The sequence below is a fragment of the Ambystoma mexicanum genome, chromosome 5p (genome assembly GCF_040938575.1).
Source record: "Ambystoma mexicanum isolate Mex_15411 chromosome 5p, UKY_AmexF1_1, whole genome shotgun sequence".
Classification (NCBI taxonomy): domain Eukaryota; kingdom Metazoa; phylum Chordata; class Amphibia; order Caudata; family Ambystomatidae; genus Ambystoma; species Ambystoma mexicanum.
Window position 1 is genome coordinate 743,586,089 of NC_090930.1, and position 26,602 is coordinate 743,612,690.

At 38.9% G+C, this 26,602-nt stretch overlaps 16 non-coding genes across 16 annotated transcripts; 8 read left to right on the forward strand and 8 right to left on the reverse strand.

The window, feature by feature from the left end:
• Positions 1–488: 488 nt before the first annotated feature.
• TRNAQ-UUG (transfer RNA glutamine (anticodon UUG)) lies at positions 489–560 on the forward strand. Its single transcript has one exon. It is a non-coding gene; the product is annotated as a tRNA-Gln (tRNA).
• Positions 561–6,485: 5,925 nt separating this feature from the next.
• Positions 6,486–6,557, forward strand: TRNAQ-UUG (transfer RNA glutamine (anticodon UUG)). The gene has a single exon. It is a non-coding gene; the product is annotated as a tRNA-Gln (tRNA).
• Positions 6,558–7,470: 913 nt separating this feature from the next.
• TRNAQ-CUG (transfer RNA glutamine (anticodon CUG)) lies at positions 7,471–7,542 on the reverse strand. The gene has a single exon. It is a non-coding gene; the product is annotated as a tRNA-Gln (tRNA).
• A 2,359-nt stretch (positions 7,543–9,901) lies between these two features.
• TRNAQ-UUG (transfer RNA glutamine (anticodon UUG)) lies at positions 9,902–9,973 on the forward strand. The gene has a single exon. It is a non-coding gene; the product is annotated as a tRNA-Gln (tRNA).
• A 917-nt stretch (positions 9,974–10,890) lies between these two features.
• TRNAQ-CUG (transfer RNA glutamine (anticodon CUG)) lies at positions 10,891–10,962 on the reverse strand. Its single transcript has one exon. It is a non-coding gene; the product is annotated as a tRNA-Gln (tRNA).
• Positions 10,963–11,221: 259 nt separating this feature from the next.
• TRNAQ-UUG (transfer RNA glutamine (anticodon UUG)) lies at positions 11,222–11,293 on the forward strand. The gene has a single exon. It is a non-coding gene; the product is annotated as a tRNA-Gln (tRNA).
• A 4,284-nt stretch (positions 11,294–15,577) lies between these two features.
• On the reverse strand, positions 15,578–15,649 carry TRNAQ-CUG (transfer RNA glutamine (anticodon CUG)). Its single transcript has one exon. It is a non-coding gene; the product is annotated as a tRNA-Gln (tRNA).
• Positions 15,650–15,907: 258 nt separating this feature from the next.
• Positions 15,908–15,979, forward strand: TRNAQ-UUG (transfer RNA glutamine (anticodon UUG)). Its single transcript has one exon. It is a non-coding gene; the product is annotated as a tRNA-Gln (tRNA).
• A 913-nt stretch (positions 15,980–16,892) lies between these two features.
• On the reverse strand, positions 16,893–16,964 carry TRNAQ-CUG (transfer RNA glutamine (anticodon CUG)). The gene has a single exon. It is a non-coding gene; the product is annotated as a tRNA-Gln (tRNA).
• A 3,328-nt stretch (positions 16,965–20,292) lies between these two features.
• On the reverse strand, positions 20,293–20,364 carry TRNAQ-CUG (transfer RNA glutamine (anticodon CUG)). Its single transcript has one exon. It is a non-coding gene; the product is annotated as a tRNA-Gln (tRNA).
• Positions 20,365–20,623: 259 nt separating this feature from the next.
• TRNAQ-UUG (transfer RNA glutamine (anticodon UUG)) lies at positions 20,624–20,695 on the forward strand. Its single transcript has one exon. It is a non-coding gene; the product is annotated as a tRNA-Gln (tRNA).
• Positions 20,696–21,609: 914 nt separating this feature from the next.
• On the reverse strand, positions 21,610–21,681 carry TRNAQ-UUG (transfer RNA glutamine (anticodon UUG)). The gene has a single exon. It is a non-coding gene; the product is annotated as a tRNA-Gln (tRNA).
• A 2,340-nt stretch (positions 21,682–24,021) lies between these two features.
• TRNAQ-UUG (transfer RNA glutamine (anticodon UUG)) lies at positions 24,022–24,093 on the forward strand. Its single transcript has one exon. It is a non-coding gene; the product is annotated as a tRNA-Gln (tRNA).
• A 914-nt stretch (positions 24,094–25,007) lies between these two features.
• Positions 25,008–25,079, reverse strand: TRNAQ-CUG (transfer RNA glutamine (anticodon CUG)). Its single transcript has one exon. It is a non-coding gene; the product is annotated as a tRNA-Gln (tRNA).
• A 259-nt stretch (positions 25,080–25,338) lies between these two features.
• TRNAQ-UUG (transfer RNA glutamine (anticodon UUG)) lies at positions 25,339–25,410 on the forward strand. Its single transcript has one exon. It is a non-coding gene; the product is annotated as a tRNA-Gln (tRNA).
• A 913-nt stretch (positions 25,411–26,323) lies between these two features.
• TRNAQ-CUG (transfer RNA glutamine (anticodon CUG)) lies at positions 26,324–26,395 on the reverse strand. The gene has a single exon. It is a non-coding gene; the product is annotated as a tRNA-Gln (tRNA).
• Positions 26,396–26,602: the final 207 nt, after the last annotated feature.

Below are 26,602 nucleotides of genomic sequence, written 5' to 3' on the forward strand. Positions count from 1 at the left end.
ACATAGAAATCAAAGCAGAGTCATCCAGAGAGACTATTTAATTCTTTTTTTTTCAAATTCTCGAAAGGAAGCTGCTATCAAATTGAACTATTCATCACAGCCACTGCTAGGAAATCTATGTGCATGAAATGACAATACACCCAAAGGAAAACAAAATATAGCTATAACATGTCGGATTACTAAATTCAGAGTCCAGCCTACTAACCATTAGACCATGGAACCTAAATACTTACGCAAATGCTGAACTTCATTATGCCAAAACAGAGGCAGTCAGAAACAATATTTAATATTGCTTAATCATATGCCTCAAGAGGAAGAATTTGATCTACATGATCTATAAAGCACAGAGATTGCTATAGCACAACGTCAATCGACAACATTGCTGTGTTTGTATGATATCAGTCAATTGGGACTATGAATCTGTAAAAATTGTAAATGTGCTCTATATTGCCATTTCTGATTCAACGCTCTCAGGTGCATCTCGCAAGGGTTCCATGGTGTAATGGTTAGCACTTTGGACTTTGAATCCAACGATCCGAGTTCAAGTCTCGGTGGAGCCATTATCTTGCTCTTACACTCCATTTTCTAATTTCTCAAATTACAATTCAACAGAGTTAATATTCAGAAGTTCAGTCGACTCAGATAGCCGTATTCACACTCTCTCTCTCTCTCTCTCTGCACGACATTACATTTAAATGCACTTTGTTGCCTGATACCAATACAGTGATGCAACTACATATCGTTAATGTACAATCCCTAAGGTCAATCAGAGTGGGCACCCAGATATCTCTCAGAAACATTTTCCACAGATGAATAATGTCCAACCTTAACTCTATGAAAAGAAAAATGTACACACTATGTGCAGTAGATTCTCTGTTCACTGGAACATGCAGAAACAACATTGATGTGAAAAGATTGGAAAAAGCCCTATTTTATTAACATTAAAAAATGTTATACAATTATTTTGGTGAATCATATTCACTTTCACAATCATTCCTATGTTTCAAGCAATTTGATGGTCTTATTAAATGTGTAAAAAATGTAATTCTTTGAGCTGACAAACTGTATGGAGAGCAAACTTGTTATAACTTACAAGAGTTATGAGTTCTAGAAAGTAGTGCATTTACTGATCAAGTGCCCTTGTTTAAATGTACTTACTTTATTTGGATCACACCTTTCTGGAAAGAAGAAATAAACTCTAAATTATCAGGAAACAATTCAACTGATTTTAGGGGCCTCCTGGGCTTTGAATGCAAATCGCTGAGATGAAAAGCCAGTTTAATAGCCATTATACCTTGGAGCTTTGGAGATATGAGAGTGGGCAGTTTCTTTGTGGCAAAAGAGAGTCATCCCCAGAAACTATTAATATTCTTTGGTCAAAGAAGACTGCCATCAAAGTGGGCTGTAAAGCAAAGCTATTGCTGTTATATCTATCTGCAAATGAAAGGCAACTCTAAAAGAGAAGCAGCCCCAAGGTCCCACCGAGATTTGATCGCTGGATTCAGAGCCCAGAGTGCTAACCATTACACCATGGAACCTACATAATCAGTAGCATGATGCACTTCATTCTGGCAAAACAGAGCACATCAGAGAAAATATGTAATATTCCTATATCATTAGACTCCAGAGGAAGAATTTGATCCAAATGAGGCATGAAGCCAATACTTTGCGATTGCACAGCATCCAACAGCAACAGTGCTGCTTCGATATAATATCAGTAAACGCTTACTATAGGTCAGTAAAAATCTTGACTGTGCCCTATATTCTCATTGCCTTTATGAAGCTCTGCTCAACAAGGGTTCAATGGTGTAATGGTTAGCACTTTGGACTTTGAATCCAGCGATCTGAGTTCAAGTCTCGATGGAACCTCTCTCTTGCTCTAACACTTTTTGACTTAAATTATAGGCCAAAGATAGTAATATTCATAAGGTTAGTGGTTTAGGGTATTCATTTTCGCTCTCACTCTCTGGCATAACTTTTCATAAAAATCCACTTTTGTGCCTAGCACCTTAACCTTTATGCATTTTTTTTAAATGTATGAACAGTGAGGTCATTCTGAGTCGATGGGCAGATCTGCATCGGAAACATACATAAAAGATTTGAAATTTTCAAACTTAACTCAATGTTAAGAAACATGCTCAATCTGTGACCCAATGGATTCTCTTTTTACTTGAAGATGCAGCAACAACATTAATAATACCATTTTGGGAAAAGCAGCTCTATTGTATCGCCATTCTCTTTCAAAATTGTTAAAGGGTTAATCCTATGAAAAGCGACCATATTCAGAATCAATGATATTAATCAAGCGTCTTAACAGTCTTTACATGTTTGTAAAATGAAGGTATCAGTTTGAGATGAAAAATAGAACGAAGAACACACTTTTCTTAATTCACAAAAGGCCTGAGGTGTATAAATACTGTTTGTACCGACCAAGGGCCCATTCGTGAATGTACTTACTTTAGTTGGATCATACCTTTCTTCAAAGAAGACATCCACAATAAACGATAAGGCAAAGGTTCGACTGATGGTAAGCTCTTACAGAGATTTGAATGCAAATTATTGGATTCAACCTCCAGGGTGCTACCATTACACCATGGGTCTTTCACACCACAGAAAGTGGTGGGTTTCATTGTGGCTAAAGAGCGTCATCCATGGAAAAACTTTCTTTTTTCAAATGCACCCAGGGAATAATGCTATGAAAGTGGGCGACACAGCAGCGTCATTGCTATTAAAACAAGACACTGAGAGGAAAACAAACAAAGTAATTCCCAAGGTCCCACCGAGATTTGAACTCGGATCGCTGGATTCAGAGTGCTAACCATTACACCATGGAACCTACATACTTAGTGACATGATGAACGTCATTGCAGCAAAAAAAGAGCCTTTTAGAGAATGTATGCAATATTCTTTTATCTTATGCCTCCAGAGGAAGAATCCTATCCAAATGAGCTGTAAAGCAAAGAGTTTGCTATTGCGCAACAACCAACTAAACAGTTCCACATTTGCATAATATCCGTGGGCTAGGAATATGAGTTTGTTAAAATGATGCATGAGATCTCGATTCTCATTTCTGTTACAACTCTGTCAGGTTGCACCAGCAAGGGGCCCATGGTGTAATGGTTAGCAAAGAACATTACTGAAGGGCCCCTCGGCCAGCCAGAAAGCCAAAATGGAGAGATCGGGCATGAACTGGTTGTGAATGAGCTTCAAAATGCGTTCACAGGTAATTGAACTGGTGATCTCCTCAGTTTATTCACCTGGAACTCCTGTCAATAGCAACAGTCGGCAGCTGGGTTGCCAGACATTTCGTCGAAAAAAATTTGTCGACAGGACATTTGGTCGAAACCATTTGGTCGAAAACCAAATGGTCGAATTGCTTTTGTTTTTTATTTTCACTTTTTTTTGGGGGGGGGGGTTTGGGGGGGTCCCCCCAACCCCCTTTTTTTCTAAAAACCCCATTTTTTCCCTAAACTACAACCTAAAAAATATATATATAAATAAATAAAAAAATCGACCATTTGGCTTTCGACCAAATTACGTCGACCAAATGTCTTTCGACGAAATGTCCGGACAGCGGCAGCTGGTCTGTGTCAGTAATGGCAATTTGATTTTGCCATTTTCACAACTCCCTAATAAATGAACAAAATGTTCCATTTGTAGGCACAGTTACATGCTATGGTATGTATACCATGCTTAATAACCACCATAGGCGGTTCAGAGCACCATCCACATTCTTACGTACAAAACATGTAAGGAAATAATCAGATCTTTTGCTCTGCAGGAGTCAGGCTTCTTTAAAGCCTGACAAAGCGGCAGAGTGCCATTGTAAACTGAGGCATGATGAAACCATGCCCAAGAACCCAGGAAGGTTAAACCCTTCCACTCATGCCCCTAGGCCCCGAGCAGCCAGGTTCTATAGACAGGGCAGCTGGCATGGATTATGGACACTTTTAACATAGGGTGGTTTTTCAATCTTATCTCCTCTGGGAGCAAAGCGCTGGACAGGGTTTCCTGTACGTTTTTGAGGTTCGCAGGGATCTATGTGTGGATGTTTCTTGGTGTGAAAAGCATGACACCTTTTGGGGTGACACCAGGCTCTTCTGGGAGTTAATTTGCATAATCTCTACTTTCTATTTAATGTGACATGGGCTGCAGTTACATTGTTCTGTTAATAGAGGGCAACACACTGGTCATAGTTCCAAACAGGGGTGCACGGTCTGCTTGCTAGATTACATTTACAGTTCTATTTGGGATTCACCGCCTTTTCATAAACTGAGTACTCTTCCGGAGTATTTTTAACTTATGTAGGTGTTTTGGGGGTGTTACGTGCCTTTGTATGACTGCTGCAAACCACTTGATATTAGACATTGATTGGAAACGACATAAAAAATCCTGACACATATTGTAAGCGGACATAAAATGACCTATATTAGCTAATATAAGTAAACAGACATCACTCCCCCCTCCCCACAAAAAGGGATGTATGCTTACACAAAAAATAAAAATGAAAAACAAGCAACTACTGCAGTTAAAATCTAAAAATGTAAATTCAGTTACATGATCATGACTCGGAAGGGGAAGTAAAAAAGTAAAAAAACACAAGGTAGGAGAGAGGTTAGCTTTACATGCCATGAGGGAGGAAGAGGTCTTCCAAGCACTGTTGTGTATGTTGGTCAATCCCTCTGAAACGCAAAAGGAATGTGCACATAGAAATCAAAGCAGAGTCATCCAGAGAGACTATTTAATTCTTTTTTTTTCAAATTCTCGAAAGGAAGCTGCTATCAAATTGAACTATTCATCACAGCCACTGCTAGGAAATCTATGTGCATAAAATGACAATACACCCAAAGGAAAACAAAATATAGCTATAACATGTCGGATTACTAAATTCAGAGTCCAGCCTACTAACCATTAGACCATGGAACCTAAATACTTACGCAAATGCTGAACTTCATTATGCCAAAACAGAGGCAGTCAGAAACAATATTTAATATTGCTTAATCATATGCCTCAAGAGGAAGAATTTGATCTACATGATCTATAAAGCACAGAGATTGCTATAGCACAACGTCAATCGACAACATTGCTGTGTTTGTATGATATCAGTCAATTGGGACTATGAATCTGTAAAAATTGTAAATGTGCTCTATATTGCCATTTCTGATTCAACGCTCTCAGGTGCATCTCGCAAGGGTTCCATGGTGTAATGGTTAGCACTTTGGACTTTGAATCCAACGATGGTGGAACCATTATCTTGCTCTTACACTCCATTTTCTAATTTCTCAAATTACAATTCAACAGAGTTAATATTCAGAAGTTCAGTCGACTCAGGTAGCCGTTTTCACACTCTCTCTCTCTCTCTCTCTCTCTGCACGACATTACATTTAAATGCACTTTGGTGCCTGATACCAATACAGTGATGCAACTACATATCGTTAATGTACAATCCCTAAGGTCAATCAGAGTGGGCACCCAGATATCTCTCAGAAACATTTTCCACAGATGAATAATGTCCAACCTTAACTCTATGAAAAGAAAAATGTACACACTATGTGCAGTAGATTCTCTGCTCACTGGAACATGCAGAAACAACATTGATGTGAAAAGATTGGAAAAAGCCCTATTTTATTAACATTAAAAAATGTTATACAATTATTTTGGTGAATCATATTCACTTTCACAATCATTCCTATGTTTCAAGCAATTTGATGGTCTTATTAAATGTGTAAAAAATGTAATTCTTTGAGCTGACAAACTGTATGGAGAGCAAACTTTTTATAACTTACAAGAGTTATGAGTTCTAGAAAGTAGTGCATTTACTGATCAAGTGCCCTTGTTTAAATGTACTTACTTTATTTGGATCACACCTTTCTGGAAAGAAGAAATACACTCTAAATTATCAGGAAACAATTCAACTGATTTTAGGGGCCTCCTGGGCTGTGAATGCAAATCGCTGAGATCAAAAGCCAGTTTAATAGCCATTATACCTTGGAGCTTTGGAGATATGAGAGTGGGCAGTTTCTTTGTGGCAAAAGAGAGTCATCCCCAGAAACTATTAATATTCTTTGGTCAAAGAAGACTGCCATCAAAGTGGGCTGTAAAGCAAAGCTATTGCTGTTATATCTATCTGCAAATGAAAGGCAACTCTAAAAGAGAAGCAGCCCCAAGGTCCCACCGAGATCGCTGGATTCAGAGTCCAGAGTGCTAACCATTACACCATGGAACCTACATAATCAGTAGCATGATGCACTTCATTCTGGCAAAACAGAGCACATCAGAGAAAATATGTAATATTCCTATATCATTAGACTCCAGAGGAAGAATTTGATCCAAATGAGGCATGAAGCCAATACTTTGCGATTGCACAGCATCCAACAGCAACAGTGCTGCTTCGATATAATATCAGTAAACGCTTACTATAGGTCAGTAAAAATCTTGACTGTGCCCTATATTCTCATTGCCCTTATGAAGCTTTGCTCAACAAGGGTTCCATGGTGTAATGGTTAGCACTTTGAACTTTGAATCCAGCGATCCGAGTTCAAGTCTTGGTGGAACCTCTCTCTTGCTCTAACACACTTTGTCTCCTTTTTGTCTTAAATTATAGGCCAAAGATAGTAATATTCATAAGGTTAGTGGTGTAGGGTATTCATTTTCGCTCTCACTCTCTGGCATATCTTTTCATAAAAATCCACTTTTGTGCCTAGCACCTTAACCTTTATGCATTTTTTTTAAATGTATGAACAGTGAGGTAATTCTGAGTTGATGGGCAGATCTGCATCGGAAACATACATAAAAGATTTGAAATTTTCAAACTTAACTCAATGTTAAGAAACATGCTCAATCTGTGACCCAATGGATTCTCTTTTTACTTGAAGATGCAGCAACAACATTAATAATACCATTTTGGGAAAAGCAGCTCTATTGTATCGCCATTCTCTTTCAAAATTGTTAAAGGGTTAATCCTATGAAAAGCGACCATATTCAGAATCAATGATATTAATCAAGCGTCTTAACAGTCTTTACATGTTTGTAAAATGAAGGTATCAGTTTGAGATGAAAAATAGAACGAAGAACACACTTTTCTTAATTCACAAAAGGCCTGAGGTGTATAAATACTGTTTGTACCGACCAAGGGCCCATTCGTGAATGTACTTACTTTAGTTGGATCATACCTTTCTTCAAAGAAGACATCCACAATAAACGATAAGGGAAAGGTTCGACTGATGGTAAGCTCTTACAGAGATTTGAATGCAAATTATCGGATTCAACCTCCAGGGTGCTACCATTACACCATGGGTCTTTCACACCACAGAAAGTGGTGGGTTTCATTGTGGCTAAAGAGCGTCATCCATGGAAAATCTTTCTTTTTTCAAATGCACCCAGGGAATAATGCTATGAAAGTGGGCGACACAGCAGCGTCATTGCTATTAAAACAAGACACTGAGAGGAAAACAAACACAGTAATTCCCAAGGTCCCACCGAGATTTGAACTCGGATGGCTGGCTTCAGAGTCCAGAGTGCTAACCATTACACCATGGAACCTACATACTTAGTGACATGATGAACGTCATTGCAGCAAAAAAAGAGCCTTTTAGAGAATGTATGCAATATTCTTTTATCTTATGCCTCCAGAGGAAGAATCCTATCCAAATGAGCTGTAAAGCAAAGAGTTTGCTATTGCGCAACAACCAACTAAACAGTTCCACATTTGCATAATATCCGTGGGCTAGGAATATGAGTTTGTTAAACTGATGCATGAGATCTCGATTCTCATTTCTGTTACAACTCTGTCAGGTTGCACCAGCAAGGGGCCCATGGTGTAATGGTTAGCAAAGAACATTACTGAAGGGCCCCTCGGCCAGCCAGAAAGCCAAAATGGAGAGAACGGGCATGAACTGGTTGTGAATGAGCTTCAAAATGCGTTCACAGGTAATTGAACTGGTGATCTCCTCAGTTTATTCACCTGGAACTCCTGTCAATAGCAACAGTCGGCAGCTGGGTTGCCAGACATTTGGTCGAAAAGAATTTGTCGACAGGACATTTGGTCGAAACCATTTGGTCGAAAACCAAATGGTCGAATTGCTTTTGTTTTTTATTTTCACTTTTTTTTTGGGGGGGGGGGGTTTGGGGGGGTCCCCCCAACCCCCTTTTTTTCTAAAAACCCCTTTTTTTCCCTAAACTACAACCTAAAAAATATATATATAAATAAATAAAAAAATCGACCATTTGGCTTTCGACCAAATTACGTCGACCAAATGTCTTTCGACGAAATGTCCGGACAGCGGCAGCTGGTCTGTGTCAGTAATGGCAATTTGATTTTGCCACTTTCACAACTCCCTAATAAATGAACAAAATGTTCCATTTGTAAGCACAGTTACATGCTATGGTATGTATACCATGCTTAATAACCACCATAGGAGGCTCAGAGCACCATCCGCATTCTTACGTACAAAACATGTAAGAAAATAATCAGATCTTTTGCTCTGCAGGAGTCAGGCTTCTTTAAAGCCTGACAAAGCGGCAGAGTGCCATTGTAAACTGAGGCATGATGAAACCATGCCCAAGAACCCAGGCAGGTTAAACCCTTCCACTCATGCCCCTAGGCCACGAACAGCCAGGTTCTATAGACAGGGCAGCTGGCATGGATTATGGACACTTTTAACATAGGGTGGTTTTTCAACCTTATCTCCTCTGGGAGCAAAGCGCTGGACAGGGTTTCCTGTATGTTTTTGAGGTTCGCAGGGATCTATGTGTGGATGTTTCTTGGTGTGAAAAGCATGACACCTTTTGGGGTGACACCAGGCTCTTCTGGGAGTTAATTTGCATAATCTCTACTTTCTATTTTATGTGACATGGGCTGCAGTTACATTGTTCTGTTAATAGAGGGCAACACACAGGTCATAGTTCCAAACAGGGGTGCACGGTCTGCTTGCTAGCTTACATTTACAGTTCTATTTGGGATTCACCGCCTTTTCATAAACTGAGTACTCTTCCGGAGTATTTCTAACTTATGTAGGTGTTTTGGGGGTGTTACGTGCCTTTGTATGACTGCTCCAAACCACTTGATATTAGACATTGATTGGAAACGACATAAAAAATCCTGACACATATTGTAAGCGGACATAAAATGACCTATATTAGCTAATATAAGTAAACAGACATCACTCCCCCCTCCCCACAAAAAGGGATGTATGCGTACACAAAAAATAAAAATGAAAAACAAGCAACTACTGCAGTTAAAATCTAAAAATGTAAATTCAGTTACATGATCATGACTCGGAAGGGGAAGTTAAAAAGTAAAAAAACACAAGGTAGGAGAGAGGTTAGCTTTACATGCCATGAGGGAGGAAGAGGTCTTCCAAGCACTGTTGTGTATGTTGGTCAATCCCTCTGAAACGCAAAAGGAATGTGCACATAGAAATCAAAGCAGAGTCATCCAGAGAGACTATTTAATTCTTTTTTTTTTCAAATTCTCAAAAGGAAGCTGCTATCAAATTGAACTATTCATCACAGCCACTGCTAGGAAATCTATGTGCATAAAATGACAATACACCCAAAGGAAAACAAAATATAGCTATAACATGTCGGATTACTAAATTCAGAGTCCAGCCTACTAACCATTAGACCATGGAACCTAAATACTTACGCAAATGCTGAACTTCATTATGCCAAAACAGAGGCAGTCAGAAACAATATTTAATATTGCTTAATCATATGCCTCAAGAGGAAGAATTTGATCTACATGATCTATAAAGCACAGAGATTGCTATAGCACAACGTCAATCGACAACATTGCTGTGTTTGTATGATATCAGTCAATTGGGACTATGAATCTGTAAAAATTGTAAATGTGCTCTATATTGCCATTTCTGATTCAACGCTCTCAGGTGCATTTCATAAGGGTTCCATGGTGTAATGGTTAGCACTTCGGACTTTGAATCCAACGATCCGAGTTCAAGTCTCGGTGGAACCATTATCTTGCTCTTACTCTCCATTTTCTAATTTCTCAAATTACAATTCAACAGAGTTAATATTCAGAAGTTCAGTCGACTCAGGTAGCCGTTTTCACACTCTCTCTCTCTCTCTCTCTCTCTGCACGACATTACATTTAAATGCACTTTGGTGCCTGATACCAATACAGTGATGCAACTACATATCGTTAATATACAATCCCTAAGGTCAATCAGAGTGGGCACCCAGATATCTCTCAGAAACATTTTCCACAGATGAATAATGTCCAACCTTAACTCTATGAAAAGAAAGATGTACACACTATGTGCAGTAGATTCTCTGCTCACTGGAACATGCAGAAACAACATTGATGTGAAAAGATTGGAAAAAGCCCTATTTTATTAACATTAAAAAATGTTATACAATTATTTTGGTGAATCATATTCACTTTCACAATCATTCCTATGTTTCAAGCAATTTGATGGTCTTATTAAATGTGTAAAAAATGTAATTCTTTGAGCTGACAAACTGTATGGAGAGCAAACTTTTTATAACTTACAAGAGTTATGAGTTCTAGAAAGTAGTGCATTTACTGATCAAGTGCCCTTGTTTAAATGTACTTACTTTATTTGGATCACACCTTTCTCGAAAGAAGAAATAAACTCTAAATTATCAGGAAACAATTCAACTGATTTTAGGGGCCTCCTGGGCTTTGAATGCAAATCGCTGAGATCAAAAGCCAGTTTAATAGCCATTATACCTTGGAGCTTTGGAGATATGAGAGTGGGCAGTTTCTTTGTGGCAAAAGAGAGTCATCCCCAGAAACTATTAATATTCTTTGGTCAAAGAAGACTGCCATCAAAGTGGGCTGTAAAGCAAAGCTATTGCTGTTATATCTATCTGCAAATGAAAGGCAACTCTAAAAGAGAAGCAGCCCCAAGGTCCCACCTAGATTTGAACTCGGATCGCTGGATTCAGAGTCCAGAGTGCTAACCATTACACCATGGAACCTACATAATCAGTAGCATGATGCACTTCATTCTGGCAAAACAGAGCACATCAGAGAAAATATGTAATATTCCTATATCATTAGACTCCAGAGGAAGAATTTGATCCAAATGAGGCATGAAGCCAATACTTTGCGATTGCACAGCATCCAACAGCAACAGTGCTGCTTCGATATAATATCAGTAAACGCTTACTATAGGTCAGTAAAAATCTTGATTGTGCCCTATATTCTCATTGCCTTTATGAAGCTCTGCTCAACAAGGGTTCCATGGTGTAATGGTTAGCACTTTGGACTTTGAATCCAGCGATCCGAGTTCAAGTCTCGGTGGAACTTCTCTCTTGCTCTAACACACTTTGTCTCCTTTTTGTCTTAAATTATAGGCCAAAGATAGTAATATTCATAAGGTTAGTGGTGTAGGGTATTCATTTTCGCTCTCACTCTCTGGCATAACTTTTCATAAAAATCCACTTTTGTGCCTAGCACCTTAACCTTTATGCATTTTTTTTAAATGTATGGGCAGTGAGGTCATTCTGAGTCGATGGGCAGATCTGCATCGGAAACATACATAAAAGATTTGAAATTTTCAAACTTAACTCAATGTTAAGAAACATGCTCAATCTGTGACCCAATGGATTCTCTTTTTACTTGAAGATGCAGCAACAACATTAATAATACCATTTTGGGAAAAGCAGCTCTATTGTATCGCCATTCTCTTTCAAAATTGTTAAAGGGTTAATCCTATGAAAAGCGACCACATTCAGAATCAATGATATTAATCAAGCGTCTTAACAGTCTTTACATGTTTGTAAAATGAAGGTATCAGTTTGAGATGAAAAATAGAACGAAGAACACACTTTTCTTAATTCACAAAAGGCCTGAGGTGTATAAATACTGTTTGTACCGACCAAGGGCCCATTCGTGAATGTACTTACTTTAGTTGGATCATACCTTTCTTCAAAGAAGACATCCACAATAAACGATAAGGGAAAGGTTCGACTGATGGTAAGCTCTTACAGAGATTTGAATGCAAATTATTGGATTCAGCCTCCAGGGTGCTACCATTACACCATGGGTTTTTCACACTACAGAAAGTGGTGGGTTTCATTGTGGCTAAAGAGCGTCATCCATGGAAAATCTTTCTTTTTTCAAATGCACCCAGGGAATAATGCTATGAAAGTGGGCGACACAGCTATTAAAACAAGACACTGAGAGGAAAACAAACACAGTAATTCCCAAGGTCCCACCGAGATTTGAGCGCGGATCGCTGGATTCAGAGTCCAGAGTGCTAACCATTACACCATGGAACCTACATACTTAGTGACATGATGAACGTCATTGCAGCAAAAAAAGAGCCTTTTAGAGAATGCATGCAATATTCTTTTATCTTATGCCTCCAGAGGAAGAATCCTATCCAAATGAGCTGTAAAGCAAAGAGTTTGCTATTGCGCAACAACCAACTAAACAGTTCCACATTTGCATAATATCCGTGGGCTAGGAATATGAGTTTGTTAAAATGATGCATGAGATCTCGATTCTCATTTCTGTTACAACTCTGTCAGGTTGCACCAGCAAGGGGCCCATGGTTTAATGGTTAGCAAAGAACATTACTGAAGGGCCCCTCGGCCAGCCAGAAAGCCAAAATGGAGAGAACGGACATGAACTGGTTGTGAATGAGCTTCAAAATGCGTTCACAGGTAATTGAACTGGTAATCTCCTCAGTTTATTCACCTGGAACTCCTGTCAATAGCAACAGTCGGCAGCTGGGTTGCCAGACATTTCGTCGAAAAAAATTTGTCGACAGGACATTTGGTCGAAACCATTTGGTCGAAAACCAAATGGTCGAATTGCTTTTGTTTTTTATTTTCACTTTTTTTTTTGGGGGGGGCGGTTTGGGGGGGTCCCCCCAACCCCCTTTTTTTCTAAAAACCCCTTTTTTTCCCTAAACTACAACCTAAAAAATATATATATAAATAAATAAAAAAATCGACCATTTGGCTTTCGACCAAATTACGTCGACCAAATGTCCGGACAGCGGCAGCTGGTCTGTGTCAGTAATGGCAATTTGATTTTGCCATTTTCACAACTCCCTAATAAATGAACAAAATGTTCCATTTGTAGGCACAGTTACATGCTATGGTATGTATACCATGCTTAATAACCACCATAGGAGGTTCAGAGCACCATCCGCATTCTTACGTACAAAACATGTAAGGAAATAATCAGATCGTTTGCTCTACAGGAGTCAGGCTTCTTTAAAGCCTGACAAAGCGGCAGAGTGCCATTGTAAACTGAGGCATGATGAAACCATGCCCAAGAACCCAGGCAGGTTAAACCCTTCCACTCATGCTCCTAGGCCCCGAACGGCCAGGTTCTATAGACAGGGCAGCTGGCATGGATTATGGACACTTTTAACATAGGGTGGTTTTTCAACCTTATCTCCTCTGGGAGCAAAGCGCTGGACAGGGTTTCCTGTACGTTTTTGAGGTTCGCAGGGATCTATGTGTGGATGTTTCTTGGTGTGAAAAGCATGACACCTTTTGGGGTGACACCAGGCTCTTCTGGGAGTTAATTTGCATAATCTCTACTTTCTATTTTATGTGACATGGGCTGCAGTTACATTGTTCTGTTAATAGAGGGCAACACACAGGTCATAGTTCCAAACAGGGGTGCACGGTCTGCTTGCTAGCTTACATTTACAGTTCTATTTGGGATTCACCGCCTTTTCATAAACTGAGTACTCTTCCGGAGTATTTCTAACTTATGTAGGTGTTTTGGGGGTGTTACGTGCCTTGTATGACTGCTGCAAACCACTTGATATTAGACATTGATTGGAAACGACATAAAAAATCCTGACACATATTGTAAGCGGACATAAAATGACCTATATTAGCTAATATAAGTAAACAGACATCACTCCCCCCTCCCCACAAAAAGGGATGTATGCGTACACAAAAAATAAAAATGAAAAACAAGCAACTACTGCAGTTAAAATCTAAAAATGTAAATTCAGTTACATGATCATGACTCGGAAGGGGAAGTTAAAAAGTAAAAAAACACAAGGTAGGAGAGAGGTTAGCTTTACATGCCATGAGGGAGGAAGAGGTCTTCCAAGCACTGTTGTGTATGTTGGTCAATCCCTCTGAAAGGCAAAAGGAATGTGCACATAGAAATCAAAGCAGAGTCATCCAGAGAGACTATTTAATTCTTTTTTTTTCAAATTCTCGAAAGGAAGCTGCTATCAAATTGAACTATTCATCACGGCCACTGCTAGGAAATCTATGTGCATAAAATGACAATACACCCAAAGGAAAACAAAATATAGCTATAACATGTCGGATTACTAAATTCAGAGTCCAGCCTACTAACCATTAGACCATGGAACCTAAATACTTACGCAAATGCTGAACTTCATTATGCCAAAACAGAGGCAGTCAGAAACAATATTTAATATTGCTTAATCACATGCCTCAAGAGGAAGAATTTGATCTACATGATCTATAAAGCACAGAGATTGCTATAGCACAACGTCAATCGACAACATTGCTGTGTTTGTATGATATCAGTCAATTGGGACTATGAATCTGTAAAAATTGTAAATGTGCTCCATATTGCCATTTCTGATTCAACTCTCTCAGGTGCATCTCGCAAGGGTTCCATGGTGTAATGGTTAGCACTTTGGACTTTGAATCCAACGATGGTGGAACCATTATCTTGCTCTTACACTCCATTTTCTAATTTCTCAAATTACAATTCAACAGAGTTAATATTCAGAAATTCAGTCGACTCAGGTAGCCGTTTTCACATTCTCTCTCTCTCTCTCTGCACGACATTACATTTAAATGCACTTTGGTGCCTGATACCAATACAGTGATGCAACTACATATCGTTAATGTACAATACCTAAGGTCAATCAGAGTGGGCACCCAGATATCTCTCAGAAACATTTTCCACAGATGAATAATGTCCAACCTTAACTCTATGAAAAGAAAAATGTACACACTATGTGCAGTAGATTCTCTGCTCACTGGAACATGCAGAAACAACATTGATGTGAAAAGATTGGAAAAAGCCCTATTTTATTAACATTAAAAAATGTTATACAATTATTTTGGTGAATCATATTCACTTTCACAATCATTCCTATGTTTCAAGCAATTTGATGGTCTTATTAAATGTGTAAAAAATGTAATTCTTTGAGCTGACAAACTGTATGGAGAGCAAACTTTTTATAACTTACAAGAGTTATGAGTTCTAGAAAGTAGTGCATTTACTGATCAAGTGCCCTTGTTTAAATGTACTTACTTTATTTGGATCAGACCTTTCTGGAAAGAAGAAATAAACTCTAAATTATCAGGAAACAATTCAACTGATTTTAGGGGCCTCCTGGGCTTTGAATGCAAATCGCTGAGATCAAAAGCCAGTTTAATAGCCATTATACCTTGGAGCTTTGGAGATATGAGAGTGGGCAGTTTCTTTGTGGCAAAAGAGAGTCATCCCAAGAAACTATTAATATTCTTTGGTCAAAGAAGACTGCCATCAAAGTGGGCTGTAAAGCAAAGCTATTGCTGTTATATCTATCTGCAAATGAAAGGCAACTCTAAAAGAGCAGCAGCCCGAAGGTCCCACCGGGATTTGAACTCGGATCACTGGATTCAGAGTCCAGAGTGCTAACCATTACACCATGGAACCTACGTAATCAGTAGCATGATGCACTTCATTCTGGCAAAACAGAGCACATCAGAGAAATATGTAATATTCCTATATGATTAGACTCCAGAGGAAGAATCTGATCCAAATGAGGCATGAAGCCAATACTTTGCGGTTGCACAGCATCCAACAGCAACAGTGCTGCTTCGATATAATATCAGTAAACGCTTACTATATGTCAGTAAAAATCTTGACTGTGCCCTATATTCTCATTGCCTTTATGAAGCTCTGCTCAACAAGGGTTCCATGGTGTAATGGTTAGCACTTTGGACTTTGAATCCAGCGATCCGAGTTCAAGTCTCGGTGAAACCTCTCTCTTGCTCTAACACACTTTGTCTCCTTTTTGTCTTAAATTATAGGCCAAAGATAGTAATATTCATAAGGTTAGTGGTGTAGGGTATTCATTTTCGCTCTCACTCTCTGGCATAACTTTTCATAAAAATCCACTTTTGTGCCTAGCACCTTAACCGTTATGCATTTTTTTTAAATGTATGAACAGTGAGGTCATTCTGAGTCGATGGGCAGATCTGCATCGGAAACATACATAAAAGATTTGAAATGTTCAAACTTAACTCAATGTTAAGAAACATGCTCAATCTGTGACCCAATGGATTCTCCTTTTACTTGAAGATGCAGCAACAACATTAATAATACCATTTTGGGAAAAGCAGCTCTATTGTATCGCCATTCTCTTTCAAAATTGTTAAAGGGTTAATCCTATGAAAAGCGACCATATTCAGAATCAATGATATTAATCAAGCGTCTTAACAGTCTTTACATGTTTGTAAAATGAAGGTATCAGTTTGAGATGAAAAATAGAACGAAGAACACACTTTTCTTAATTCACAAAAGGCCTGAGGTGTATAAATACTGTTTGTACCGACCAAGGTCCCATTCGTGAATGTACTTACTTTAGTTGGATCATACCTTTCTTCAAAGAAGACATCCACAATAAACGATAAGGGAAAGGTTCGACTGATGGTAAGCTCTTACAGAGATTTGAATGCAAATTATTGGATTCAACCTCCAGGGTGCTACCATTACACCATGGGTCTTTCACAGCACAGAAAGTGGTGGGTTTCATTGTGGCTAAAGAGCGTCATCCATGGAAAATCTTTCTTTTTTCAAATGCACCCAGGGAATAATGCTATGAAAGTGGGCGACACAGCAGCGTCATTGCTATTAAAACAAGACACTGAGAGGAAAACAAACACAGTAATTCCCAAGGTCCCACCGAGATTTGAACTCGGATCGCTGGATTCAGAGTCCAGAGTGCTAACCATTACACCATGGAACCTACATACTTAGTGACATGATCAACGTCATTGCAGCAAAAAAAGAGCCTTTTAGAAAATGTATGCAATATTCTTTTATCTTATGCCTCCAGAGGAAGAATCCTATCCAAATGAGCTGTAAAGCAAAGAGTTTGCTATTGCGCAACAACCAACTAAACAGTTCCACATTTGCATAATATCCGTGGGCTAGGAATATGAGTTTGTTAAAATGATGCATGAGATCTCGATTCTCATTTCTGTTACAACTCTGTCAGGTTGCACCAGCAAGGGGCCCATGGTTTAATGGTTAGCAAAGAACATTACTGAAGGGCCCCTCGGCCAGCCAGAAAGCCAAAATGGAGAGAACGGGCATGAACTGGTTGTGAATGAGCTTCAAAATGCGTTCACAGGTAATTGAACTGGTGATCTCCTCAGTTTATTCACCTGGAACTCCTGTCAATAGCAACAGTCGGCAGCTGGGTTGCCAGACATTTCGTCGAACAAAAATTTGTCGACAGGACATTTGGTCGAAACCATTTGGTCGAAAACCAAATGGTCGAATTGCTTTTGTTTTTTATTTTCACTTTTTTTTTTGGGGGGGGGGGGTTTGGGGGGGTCCCCCCAACCCCCTTTTTTTCTAAAAACCCCTTTTTTTCCCTAAACTACAACCTAAAAAATATATATATAAATAAATAAAAAAATCGACCATTTGGCTTTCGACCAAATTACGTCGACCAAATGTCTTTCGACCAAATGTCCGGACAGCGGCAGCTGGTCTGTGTCAGTAATGGCAATTTGATTTTGCCATTTTCACAACTCCCTAATAAATGAACAAAATGTTCCATTTGTAGGCACAGTTACATGCTCTGGTATGTATACCATGCTTAATAACCACCATAGGAGGTTCAGAGCACCATCCGCATTCTTACGTACAAAACATGTAAGGAAATAATCAGATCGTTTGCTCTGCAGGAGTCAGGCTTCTTTAAAGCCTGACAAAGCGGCAGAATGCCATTGTAAACTGAGGCATGATGAAACCATGCCCAAGAACCCAGGCAGGTTAAACCCTTCCACTCATGCCCCTAGGCCACGAACGGCCAGGTTCTATAGACAGGGCAGCTGGCATGGATTATGGACACTTTTAACATAGGGTGGTTTTTCAACCTTATCTCCTCTGGGAGCAAAGCGCTGGACAGGGTTTCCTGTACGTTTTTGAGGTTCGCAGGGATCTATGTGTGGATGTTTATTGGTGTGAAAAGCATGACACCTTTTGGGGTGACACCAGGCTCTTCTGGGAGTTAATTTGCATAATCTCTACTTTCTATTTTATGTGACATGGGCTGCAGTTACATTGTTCTGTTAATAGAGGACAACACACAGGTCATAGTTCCAAACAGGGGTGCACGGTCTGCTTGCTAGCTTACATTTACAGTTCTATTTGGGATTCACCGCCTTTTCATAAACTGAGTACTCTTCCGGAGTATTTCTAACTTATGTAGGTGTTTTGGGGGTGTTACGTGCCTTTGTATGACTGCTGCAAACCACTTGATATTAGACATTGATTGGAAACGACATAAAAAATCCTGACACATATTGTAAGCGGACATAAAATGACCTATATTAGCTAATATAAGTAAACAGACATCACTCCCCCCTCCCCACAAAAAGGGATGTATGCGTACACAAAAAATAAAAATGAAAAACAAGCAACTACTGCAGTTAAAATCAAAAAATGTAAATTCAGTTACATGATCATGACTCGGAAGGGGAAGTTAAAAAGTAAAAAAACACAAGGTAGGAGAGAGGTTAGCTTTGCATGCCATGAGGGAGGAAGAGGTCTTCCAAGCACTGTTGTGTATGTTGGTCAATCCCTCTGAAACGCAAAAGGAATGTGCGCATAGAAATCAAAGCAGAGTCATCCAGAGAGACTATTTAATTCTTTTTTTTTCAAATTCTCGAAAGGAAGCTGCTATCAAATTGAACTATTCATCACAGCCACTGCTAGGAAATCTATGTGCATAAAATGACAATACACCCAAAGGAAAACAAAATATAGCTATAACATGTCGGATTACTAAATTCAGAGTCCAGCCTACTAACCATTAGACCATGGAACCTAAATACTTACGCAAATGCTGAACTGCATTATGCCAAAACAGAGGCAGTCAGAAACAATATTTAATATTGCTTAATCATATGCCTCAAGAGGAAGAATTTGATCTACATGATCTATAAAGCACAGAGATTGCTATAGCACAACGTCAATCGACAACATCGCTGTGTTTGTATGATATCAGTCAATTGGGACTATGAATCTGTAAAAATTGTAAATGTGCTCTATATTGCCATTTCTGATTCAACGCTCTCAGGTGCATCTCGCAAGGGTTCCATGGTGTAATGGTTAGCACTTTGGACTTTGAATCCAAAGTCTCGGTGGAACCATTATCTTGCTCTTACACTCCATTTTCTAATTTCTCAAATTACAATTCAACAGAGTTAATATTCAGAAGTTCAGTCGACTCAGGTAGCCGTTTTCACACTCTCTCTCTCTCTCTGCACGACATTACATTTAAATGCACTTTGGTGCCTGATACCAATACAGTGATGCAACTACATATCGTTAATGTACAATCCCTAAGGTCAATCAGAGTGGGCACCCAGATATCTCTCAGAAACATTTTCCACAGATGAATAATGTCCAACCTTAACTCTATGAAAAGAAAAATGTACACACTATGTGCAGTAGATTCTCTGCTCACTGGAACATGCAGAAACAACATTGATGTGAAAAGATTGGAAAAAGCCCAATTTTATTAACATTAAAAAATGGTATACAATTATTTTGGTGAATCATATTCACTTTCACAATCATTCCTATGTTTCAAGCAATTTGATGGTCTTATTAAATGTGTAATAAATGTAATTCTTTGAGCTGACAAATTGTATGGAGAGCAAACTTTTTATAACTTACAAGAGTTATGAATTCTAGAAAGTAGTGCATTTACTGATCAAGTGCCCTTGTTTAAATGTACTTACTTTATTTGGATCACACCTTTCTCGAAAGAAGAAATAAACTCTAAATTATCAGGAAACAATTCAACTGATTTTAGGGGCCTTCTGGGCTTTGAATGCAAATCGCTGAGATCAAAAGCCAGTTTAATAGCCATTATACCTTGGAGCTTTGGAGATATGAGAGTGGGCAGTTTCTTTGTGGCAAAAGAGAGTCATCCCCAGAAACAATTAATATTTTTTGGTCAAAGAAGACTGCCATCAAAGTGGGCTGTAAAGCAAAACTATTGCTGTTATATCTATCTGCAAATGAAAGGCAACTCTAAAAGAGAAGCAGCCCCAAAGTCCCACCGAGATTTGAACTCGGATCGCTGGATTCAGAGTCCAGAGTGCTAACCATTACACCATGGAACCTACATAATCAGTAGCATGATGCACTTCATTCTGGCAAAACAGAGCACATCAGAGAAAATATGTAATATTCCTATATCATTAGACTCCAGAGGAAGAATTTGATCCAAATGAGGCATGAAGCCAATACTTTGAGATTGCACAGCATCCAACAGCAACAGTGCTGCTTCGATATAATATCAGTAAACGCTTACTATAGGTCAGTAAAAATCTTGACTGTGCCCTATATTCTCATTGCCTTTATGAAGCTCTGCTCAACAAGGGTTCCATGGTGTAATGGTTAGCACTTTGGACTTTGAATCCAGCGATCCGAGTTCAAGTCTCGGTGGAACCTCTCTCTTGCTCTAACACACTTTGTCTCCTTTTTGTCTTAAATTATAGGCCAAAGATAGTAATATTCATAAGGTTAGTGGTGTAGGGTATTCATTTTCGCTCTCACTCTCTGGCATAACTTTTCATAAAAATCCACTTTTGTGCCTAGCACCTTAACCTTTATGCATTTTTTTTTAAATGTATGAACAGTGAGGTCATTCTGAGTCGATGGGCAGATCTGCATCGGAAACATACATAAAAGATTTGAAATTTTCAAACTTAACTCAATGTTAAGAAACATGCTCAATCTGTGACCCAATGGATTCTCTTTTTACTTGAAGATGCAGCAACAACATTAATATTACCATTTTGGGAAAAGCAGCTCTATTGTATCGCCATTCTCTTTCAAAATTGTTAAAGGGTTAATCCTATGAAAAGCGACTATATTCAGAATCAATGATATTAATCAAGCGTCTTAACGGTCTTTACATGTTTGTAAAATGAAGGTATCAGTTTGAGATGAAAAATAGAACGAAGAACACACTTTTCTTAATTCACAAAAGGCCTGAGGTGTATAAATACTGTTTGTACCGACCAAGGGCCCATTCGTGAATGTACTTACTTTAGTTGGATCATACCTTTCTTCAAAGAAGACATCCACAATAAACGATAAGGGAAAGGTTCGACTGATGGTAAGCTCTTACAGAGATTTGAATGCAAATTATTGGATTCAACCTCCGGGGTGCTACCATGACACCATGGGTCTTTCACACCACAGAAAGTGGTGGGTTTCATTGTGGCTAAAGAGCGTCATCCATGGAAAATCTTTCTTTTTTCAAATGCACCCAGGGAATAATGCTATGAAAGTGGGCGACACAGCAGCGTCATTGCTATTAAAACAAGACACTGAGAGGAAAACAAATACAGTAATTCCGAAGGTCCCACTGAGATTTGAACTCGGATCGCTGGATTCAAAGTCCAGAGTGCTAACCATTACACCATGGAACCTACATACTTAGTGACATGATGAAAGTCATTGCAGCAAAAAAAGAGCCTTTTAGAGAATGTATGCAATATTCTTTTATCTTATGCCTCCAGAGGAAGAATCCTATCCAAATGAGCTGTAAAGCAAAGAGTTTGCTATTGCGCAACAACCAACTAAACAGTTCCACATTTGCATAATATCCGTGGGCTAGGAATATGAGTTTGTTAAAATGATGCATGAGATCTTGATTCTCATTTCTGTTACAACTCTGTCAGGTTGCACCAGCAAGGGGCCCATGGTGTAATGGTTAGCAAAGAACATTACTGAATGGCCCCTCGGCCAGCCAGAAAGCCAAAATGGAGAGAACGGGCATGAACTGGTTGTGAATGAGCTTCAAAATGCGTTCACAGGTAATTGAACTGGTGATCTCCTCAGTTTATTCACCTGGAACTCCTGTCAATAGCAACAGTCGGCAGCTGGGTTGCCAGACATTTCGTCGAAAAGAATTTGTCGACAGGACATTTGGTCGAAACCATTTGATCGAAAACCAAATGGTCGAATTGCTTTTGTTTTTTATTTTCACTTTTTTTTTTGGGGAGGGGGGTTTGGGGGGGTCCCCCCAACCCCCTTTTTTTCCCTAAACTACAACCTAAAAAATATATATATAAATAAATAAAAAAATCGACCATTTGGCTTTCGACCAAATTACGTCGACCAAATGTCTTTCGATGAAATGTCCGTACAGCGGCAGCTGGTCTGTGTCAGTAATGGCAATTTGATTTTGCCATTTTCACAACTCCCTAATAAATGAACAAAATGTTCCATTTGTAGGCACAGTTACATGCTATGGTATGTATACCATGCTTAATAACCACCATAGGAGGTTCAGAGCACCATCCGCATTCTTACATACAAAACATGTAAGGAAATAATCAGATCTTTTGCTCTGCAGGAGTCAGGCTTCTTTAAAGCCTGACAAAGCGGCAGAGTGCCATTGTAAACTGAGGCATGATGAAACCATGCCCAAAAACCCAGGCAGGTTAAACCCTTCCACTCATGCCCCTAGGCCCCGAACGGCCAGGTTCTATAGACAGGGCAGCTGGCATGGATTATGGACACTTTTAACATAGGGTGGTTTTTCAACCTTTTCTCCTCTGGGAGCAAAGCGCTGGACAGGGTTTCCTGTACGTTTTTGAGGTTCGCAGGGATCTATGTGTGGATGTTTCTTGGTGTGAAAAGCATGACACCTTTTGGGGTGACACCAGGCTCTTCTGGGAGTTAATTTGCATAATCTCTACTTTCTATTTTATGTGACATGGGCTGCAGTTACATTGTTCTGTTAATAGAGGGCAACACACAGGTCATAGTTCCAAACAGGGGTGCACGGTCTGCTTGCTAGCTTACATTTACAGTTCTATTTGGGATTCACCGCCTTTTCATAAACTGAGTACTCTTCCGGAGTATTTCTAATTTATGTAGGTGTTTTGGGGGTGTTACGTGCCTTTGTATGACTGCTGCAAACCACTTGATATTAGACATTGATTGGAAACGACATAAAAAATCCTGACACATATTGTAAGCGGACATAAAATGACCTATATTAGCTAATATAAGTAAACAGACATCACTCCCCCCTCCCCAGAAAAAGGGATGTATGCGTACACAAAAAATAAAAATGAAAAACAAGCAACTACTGCAGTTAAAATCTAAAAATGTAAATTCAGTTACATGATCATGACTCGGAAGGGGAAGTTAAAAAGTAAAAAAACACAAGGTAGGAGAGAGGTTAGCTTTACATGCCATGAGGGAGGAAGAGGTCTTCCAAGCACTGTTGTGTATGTTGGTCAATCCCTCTGAAACGCAAAAGGAATGTGCACATAGAAATCAAAGCAGAGTCATCCAGAGAGACTATTTAATTCTTTTTTTTTCAAATTCTCGAAAGGAAGCTGCTATCAAATTGAACTATTCATCACAGCCACTGCTAGGAAACTTATGTGCATAAAATGACAATACACCCAAAGGAAAACAAGATATAGCTATAACATGTCGGATTACTAAATTCAGAGTCCAGCCTCCTAACCATTAGACCATGGAACCTAAATACTTACGCAAATGCTGAACTTCATTATGCCAAAACAGAGGCAGTCAGTAACAATATTTAATATTGCTTAATCATATGCCTCAAGAGGAAGAATTTGATCTACATGATCTATAAAGCACAGAGATTGCTATAGCACAACGTCAATCGACAACATTGCTGTGTTTGTATGATATCAGTCAATTGGGACTATGAATCTGTAAAAATTGTAAATGTGCTCTATATTTCCATTTCTGATTCAACGCTCTCAGGTGCATCTCGCAAGGGTTCCATGGTGTAATGGTTAGCACTTTGGACTTTGAATCCAACAATCCGAGTTCAAGTCTCGGTGGAACCATTATCTTGCTCTTACACTCCATTTTCTAATTTCTCAAATTACAATTCAACAGAGTTAATATTCAGAAGTTCAGTCGACTCAGGTAGCCCTTTTCACACTCTCTCTCTCTCTCTGCACGACATTACATTTAAATGCACTTTGGTGCCTGATACCAATACAGTGATGCAACTACATATCGTTAATGTACAATCCCTAAGGTCAATCAGAGTGGGCACCCAGATATCTCTCAGAAACATTTTCCACAGATGAATAATGTCCAACCTTAACTCTATGAAAAGAAAAATGTACACACTATGTGCAGTAGATTCTCTGCTCACTGGAACATGCAGAAACAACATTGATGTGAAAAGATTGGAAAAAGCCCTATTTTATTAACATTAAAAAATGTTATACAATTATTTTGGTGAATCATATTCACTTTCACAATCATTCCTATGTTTCAAGCAATTTGATGGTCTTATTAAATGTGTAAAAAATGTAATTCTTTGAGCTGACAAACTGTATGGAGAGCAAACTTTTTATAACTTACAAGAGTTATGAGTTCTAGAAAGTAGTGCATTTACTGATCAAGTGCCCTTGTTTAAATGTACTTACTTTATTTGGATCACACCTTTCTCGAAAGAAGAAATAAACTCTAAATTATCAGGAAACAATTCAACTGATTTTAGGGGCCTCCTGGGCTTTGAATGCAAATCGCTGAGATCAAAAGCCAGTTTAATAGCCATTATACCTTGGAGCTTTGGAGATATGAGAGTGGGCAGTTTCTTTGTGGCAAAAGAGAGTCATCCCCAGAAACTATTAATATTCTTTGGTCAAAGAAGACTGCCATCAAAGTGGGCTGTAAAGCAAAGCAAAGCTATTGCTGTTATATCTATCTGCAAATGAAAGGCAACTCTAAAAGAGAAGCAGCCCCAAGGTCCCACCGAGATTTGAACTCGAATCGCTGGATTCAGAGTCCAGAGTGCTAACCATTACACCATGGAACCTACATAATCAGTGGCATGATGCACTTCATTCTGGCAAAACAGAGCACATCAGAGAAAATATGTAATATTCCTATATCATTAGACTCCAGAGGAAGAATTTGATCCAAATGAGGCATGAAGCCAATACTTTGCGATTGCACAGCATCCAACAGCAACAGTGCTGCTTCGATATAATATCAGTAAACGCTTACTATAGGTCAGTAAAAATCTTGACTGTGCCCTATATTCTCATTGCCTTTATGAAGCTCTGCTCAACAAGGGTTCCATGGTGTAATGGTTAGCACTTTGGACTTTGAATCCAGCGATCCGAGTTCAAGTCTCGGTGGAACCTCTCTCTTGCTCTAACATACTTTGTCTCCTTTTTGTCTTAAATTATAGGCCAAAGATAGTAATATTCATAAGGTTAGTGGTGTAGGGTATTCATTTTCGCTCTCACTCTCTGGCATAACTTTTCATAAAAATCCACTTTTGTGCCTAGCACCTTAACCTTTATGCATTTTTTTTAAATGTATGAACAGTGAGGTCATTCTGAGTCGATGGGCAGATCTGCATCGGAAACATACATAAAAGATTTGAAATTTTCAAACTTAACTCAATGTTAAGAAACATGCTCAATCTGTGACCCAATGGATTCTCTTTTTACTTGAAGATGCAACAACAACATTAATAATACCATTTTGGGAAAAGCAGCTCTATTGTATCGCCATTCTCTTTCAAAATTGTTAAAGGGTTAATCCTATGAAAAGCGACCATATTCAGAATCAATGATATTAATCAAGCGTCTTAACAGTCTTTACATGTTTGTAAAATGAAGGTATCAGTTTGAGATGAAAAATAGAACGAAGAACACACTTTTCTTAATTCACAAAAGGCCTGAGGTGTATAAATACTGTTTGTACCGACCAAGGGCCCATTCGTGAATGTACTTACTTTAGTTGGATCATACCTTTCTTCAAAGAAGACATCCACAATAAACGATAAGGGAAAGGTTCGACTGATGGTAAGCTCTTACAGAGATTTGAATGCAAATTATTGGATTCAACCTCCAGGGTGCTACCATTACACCATGGGTCTTTCACACTACAGAAAGTGGTGGGTTTCATTGTGGCTAAAGAGCGTCATCCATGGAAAATCTTTCTTTTTTCAAATGCACCCAGGGAATAATGCTGTGAAAGTGGGCGACACAGCAGCGTCATTGCTATTAAAACAAGACACTGAGAGGAAAACAAACACAGTAATTCCCAAGGTCCCACCGAGATTTGAACTCGGATCGCTGGATTCAGAGTCCAGAGTGCTAACCATTACACCATGGAACCTACATACTTAGTGACATGATGAACGTCATTGCAGCAAAAAAAGAGCCTTTTAGAGAATGTATGCAATATTCTTTTATCTTATGCCTCCAGAGGAAGAATCCTATCCAAATGAGCTGTAAAGTAAAGAGTTTGCTATTGCGCAACAACCAACTAAACAGTTCCACATTTGCATAATATCCGTGGGCTAGGAATATGAGTTTGTTAAAA